This window comes from Helianthus annuus, chromosome 1 (genome assembly GCF_002127325.2).
Source record: "Helianthus annuus cultivar XRQ/B chromosome 1, HanXRQr2.0-SUNRISE, whole genome shotgun sequence".
In the NCBI taxonomy this organism is placed as follows: domain Eukaryota; kingdom Viridiplantae; phylum Streptophyta; class Magnoliopsida; order Asterales; family Asteraceae; genus Helianthus; species Helianthus annuus.
In genome coordinates, this window is record NC_035433.2 from 76,001,040 (window position 1) to 76,007,374 (window position 6,335).

Here is a 6,335-nt window from a genome sequence, read left to right on the forward strand (position 1 = left end):
TAACTCTTTGTGGTAATCCAAGTGAAGCACCCACTACAACTGTTGAACCCACTGGTTTACAGTTGGACAGTGGTTACATCAATAAGTCTTCTTTGGAGGCAATTCCTTTTATAGCACCTCTGCCAACCACCAGTGGATTTATTTATCCTACTGGCAACATCAAAAGGTTGTCAAGTGTTGAAGGAAGAAGACCCCAGTACCAAGAAAAAGGGGCATCAGTGGTTAATGTTTGGAGTAAACTCCCTACCTCTACCACTGATAAAACCACTGTTAGTGGGAAATCAGATGATCCCATTAAATTGGGTGATGGTTTAAAGTACCAGAAATTGACGGCTCGTGTTGAAAAACTTGATAACTCTGTTGCAGAACTCAAAAATATGCTACAACAGTTGTTACAAGTACAAAAGGTACAATCCACTACTGTTCCATCTCCAGCACATGCTCCACAACAGGCATCTACTACCAAAGAGCTCTGGAATCTATTTCAACCTTATCTCCATCATCAAGCACAAATAGCAGATCAGCAACATGAAAAACATGTTCAACAGCTGCGAAATGCAATGGAGTCAAGGTTCAAAAACACCCAGGCAGATCTAAAGGCTCTCAAATGTCAGATCCTGCACACCACTGGCACTGCTCCTCCACCAGTTTTCTTCATTGATAAACTTCCCGAAGATAATGCCAAAAAGGGGGAGAAAATTCAGGAGTGGAGAAGGAAGGGAATAGAGGATGGTCTTTACCTTGCACCAGAAAATTCAAACATGACCAAAAAGATCCCTTTGCCAGATGGGAGCAAGAAAATTGATGTGACCACAAATGCACTTGCAGAAGCAGTTGCATGTGTAAAAAGGGATAGAGAGGCCAAAAAGAAAGCCAGGGTTGATTATCCGGATCAGGGTACTTCAGGGTCAAGAGATGATGAAAATATTATTGATGAAAAGAAGAAGCCTACAAGAAGGATCAGGCTACCCAAATCCATTCCAACCAGACGTTCAAAGTCTGCTCCAAAACCGCCACCTAAGACAGCTGTTGTAACTTCTGCTGTATCCACTACTATTGGTACTTCAGTGGTTTCAACATCTGCTCCCATTTCAACACACACCACTTCAACACACACTACATCCACTGCTTTACCACCATCACCACCAAAAACAAAATCACCTCATGCCAAAAGGCAGAAGACAGCAGCTGTTATAACATCTGCTGTAAAGACAACAGTGGTTGGAACACCAGTTGTTTCAACAACTGTTAGTCTATCACAAACCACTGCCACTACAACCACCATTCCATCCAAAACATCATCAGTCCCTCTTCAAATAAAGAGGAGAAGGCTAATTCTTAAAGATGATGTCACTTTATCATCCCAAACTTCTTCAAAATCTTTAGCTCTTGTCACAATACCAAAACCAGTTCCTCTTTCTTCGGTTCCAATGCACAAGCCCTTACCTCCTGCAGGTGTTCAATTTCCTCTTGAACTGGAAGCTGTTAGAGAAGAAATAAAATCCTTTTATTATGAGGATGACCCTGCCAAAAGGAGTTTGCCATCAATCAAAGGATATCCCTGGCCCAAAAATGTTGATGAATATTTGAAGATAAAGGCCAAGCAAGCAGAGGATATCTCGAAAAGAAACACACAAGGGAAATCTGACAAAGAAATTTCTAGATACTACCAATATCTGCTCACACAAGTCAGTTCCCTAGAACGTTTTGCAAAGAATGTCAGTCAACAAATTTCAGAAAGAGCAGCTGAAACTTTGAAGAAAGACTACATTGAAAGCATTATGATTCACAAAAGATACAAAGGAGAGAGACACATGTGCAAAGAGTGGACTGTTCCTGAGCTTGAAATTGAAGCAGCAAGAATTCAAGACATGATAAAAAGGAAAGTCACTCACACTCCTCCTGATTGGGCAAAGTTTAGAAAGAATGTTCCTGACAAACAGGTAGAACTGAAAAGAATGAGAGAAGAACTGGTTGCTGCTGAATATGGTAACAAAAGACAAGTTGCAAGATGGAAAGAAGATGTGGTCAGGACAACCTACAAAAGGTTGGAGGAATTAAGAAAGAAAGATCCAAAAGTTCCTCAAAAGCCTGACTATCCTGAAGCAGAGGTTTCAAAAAGACCATCAAAGCTACAAGTCAGGAGAGCCACTGCTCCAACTGGTACTGCCATCTACAAAAGAAGGATACACAAACAGTTGGGAGCTGAAACCATCCAAGAGTTGATAAAAGGAGATGATCTTGTAAAAGAAGGCATAAAGAAAATGATCATAGAAACTCTTAGGTTGGGTCAATCTGCTAACACTGCTCAGCCAGTGATGAATAGGCCAGCCTCACCAAATACTTCTGCAAATAAGCATCTCCCAAGAAACCCACCAGGCTCAAAAATACAAAAGTGGGAAACTGACAAACAGACCTGCGTATTGACTTTGCTCAGGTCTGGTGGAGAAGTGGAGAAAATATCAAGGGAACAAGCTCTTGGCCTGAGTCTTGAAGATTTGCAGGATCTCCTTGATCTTCCACTTAGCAGGGATGATGAAGACACAGATGCCATTGACTTTGAATTACAATTTAAAGGTCAGATAAGGGAGCTGTTAATGAGGCAATAAAATGTCCACAATAATGAAGAGTTTTGGCATTATCTGTTCCAGGGGGAGATTGTTGGGATTGAACCCTATCAGAGGAACAGATAATTAAAGCCAAAACTGGATCAGAGCAGTGGATCTAGAATAAGCAGATGTTTACATACAAGTCTCTCCCCTTGAAAGTGATTACAACAACTGATGACCTCCTATCTGCTGATCTTGCAAAGTGCTGACCTACAACTGCTGCTCAAGTAAAAGATCTGATGGAAGACTAAAGTCCTGCTGATTCAATCTACTGCCTTGAGTCAAGCACCGCTGATCTGGACAAGTGCTGCTGGGTTCACAGCAGTAGAAGGTTGCAGCAGCTGTTCTAAAGACTGTTTTGTAATAGAATGTATTAGCAGTAGTTAACACAAGCAGTGTCTGTATAGATCAGAGGTTAGAGTTTGTTAGGAGGTTAGATGTCACTTTCATGGTGACGTCAGCTAAGATGCTCAGTAGTTTGCAAGTGCCTATAAATAGTTCAGTACTTTGTACTATTCTATTAGCTCTTTTGCATCATTCGTCTTCTTTGCACGGACAAACAACTGAGCTCTGGCTGAGGGGGAGTTTGCATTCATTCATCAATCATTGTAATCGTTGTTGAAATAAATTCAATCTTTCAGTTCATTGTGTAAAGATGTTTGATCAAAGTATTACTCTCGTTTGATTGTATGCAAAGTTTGTTTTCATCTTAATTCCGCTGCACACTCATCCACTTTCATCTTAATTTCAAACACAAAATACAATCAAAATCAAACTCAGATCCAACATTTTCCCATGGTTGACTCGCAAAACCCTTCATTTGAAACTTCACAGACGCTTTCACAATTAGAGTTCTCACAGATCGAATTTCACTAACTTCGTAACAAATCAGCAACCTCCAAACCTTTCGCAGGTTTGATGACGACCTCTCCTTGAACCCATCGAAGGTTTAGTTTTCTTCGATGGTGATTCAACAGGACTTCAATCCTATGTGCTAGGATACCAATTGTTGGAATATCGGATCAAAACAATCAAACGAACATTCGGATTTGTGAGAAACGCTCTCACCACACTACTCTTTTTTTATTAAAATCAAACCACCACAAAATTACAAAACAAATAAACCATAATCATACTAAACAAAGTTTGATCACCAAGTCACTTACTCTAATTAAATAATAACTCCTAACTAGATAAATGTGCCAACTAAACTTATCTAGACTTAACCGATAAACATCACATTAAATGAACAATTAAATAATAAATTCAAACTAACTTTGTCAAGATTAAACCCAACATAAATCGCATCAACTATTTTCTTCAATAAATTATGCTCCTCAAACTTATATCTCCACACCCATTTAGCTAGGAGAGCACTATTTATATTCTTAAGCTTACTAACACAAAGACCACCCATCTTTTTAGGAATTGAAACACGATCCCTTACCACCCAATGCATCTTTCTAGTTTCATTTGATCCACCCAAAGAAATCTCTTATAAGTGTAACTCCTCCTCCTATTGAAAGAGATGAAGTTTTCCATAAAGATAACCAGTCTTGAAACACATTAAAACAAGGCCTTCAATTATTAATTATATAGGTATTAGCCCAACCATAATCTCAAGATACACGAAAGCAATATTACCATGTTTACACCCCATAATCGAGTTCATCCTATCCACCTAAAGATTCTCCATTCCAACACTAAAAAGATTTATTTTATGTAAATTAATTTTGTGACCCGATAAAAAATAAAAGCATCTTAATAATCTTGCCACGTTTTTAATGTTATATAAATACTACTCACCAATAATAATAACATCGTCGGCATAGAGGATGTCAGATAAACGTGGTCACTTGTTTGGGCTGTAAGATTAAATTATATAGATCAAAATATGTTAAAACCTATTATATAATTAGTTGGATAATTGTTAATGAACCATATTACCCTTATTAACTAATTAGGTTTCCTCTTGGGTGTATATATAAGGAGATAATTAGAGAGCTAAAAGGGTTAGACACTAATCATAATAACATCATCATAGAAATCGCCCCCTACATCTCTCTTTCCATATTCAAACTCAAACCCTAGAGTTTGATCATCACCATCATAATCATACACCCTAAGGAGGAACCAGATCAAGCTGACAATCATGTCAACCTCAATGGCTGCTTCTTTGACTGGATTCTCTACTGGCCTGTCTGCTGTAACAGGTTTGTTATTCATGTTTTCCATCATGTTTAAACAGAACTGATCAACATGTGGTATCAGAGCAGATGTTGATAAATCAGTTCTGTTTTGTATCCATAAATCTGGAATAAATCTGGAAAACATAATTCTAAAAACCCTAATAAAATCGTTATTACCATCTGAGATACCATCTCGAATCATCTTGGACCTGAATCATACCATCTCGGATCTGAATCATGCATCTCGGATTGTATCTCGGATGTATCTCAGATGAATATTTATAAGTAATTCCATCCGAGATACTGCTCGGATCATATGTTTATCCATTATTACTGTTCTGAAATCCCATGACAAACAACTGTTAGAAATTTGCTTAAATGTGTAATGATTTCCAGATTTCGGATACAAGGACTAAGTTTTGGTTTTTTAGGGTTCATCACATGTTCATAAGAAAATTCGAAAATTCCCTTATTTTGGAATGAATTCGGATTATGGGGTGTTTTTCCTGCTTTGATCTATTTTGTCTACTTAAAGTTTTCAAAATCTGTTATTATTGTTAATGGATATGATTTTCGAAATAATCAGATAAATATATTTGACATTTAAAATAGGAAACTTAATCCCATGATCCCTAAAATTTCGGATTTTCAATTTTATCAATTATTAACTGCCAAAGTTAAGGATTTCGAAGCTTGGGGAACACGTCTCGGATGAATCTAAGATCATCTCGAACCAATCATCTCGGATGAATAACTACTTAATCATCTCGGATGAATCTCGAACTTATCATCTCAGATCATCTCGAACTAACCATCTCGGATCATCTCGAACTAATTATCTCGGATCATCTCGAACTAATCATTACCATCTCGGATGAATCTGATATCATTTGACTTACACGTCTCAGACAAATCCGAAATCATTCGAATTCATCCATCTCGGACAGTCCAAGATGATTCGGAATCATTCGTCTCGGATGAATCTGAGATATAATTGTTTCGAAATCATGAGTGTTCATAAAATGTCAAGATTTATTCAAAATTCTATTACTTAATTAATTAACCAAAATCAGATAATGTTTTACAAAACCGAAATGGCTTAACTTAGGTGAGCTTCTGATGTATCACTTCTGGCCAAAGCTGATTTGATACATCTATTATTCAAGTATTATAAAAGCCATGTTAAGTATGCATTACAAACGGGAATGTCTTAATATCTGGCCAAAGCATTCATGTATAGCATACTCAACAAGTGCATAACTAAAGTGATTGTCTCATTTCTGGCCAAAGCTGATTTGTCACGATCACTTTGCACACATGCTTAAATGATTACATTTCTGGCCAAAGCTGATTTGTCTTCGTTTAAGTATAATTTTAACTAAGTTTATTATTTTGATGTTAGTAATAGACAATATCACAGCTTCATAATTAAAATGGTCATTATTTATGCCCGCCTTAATATAATATGCCCTTAGATCACATTAAGACTTCTTTCTTAGTATCATAACTTGCTCATCTTGTTTCCACTAACAACACC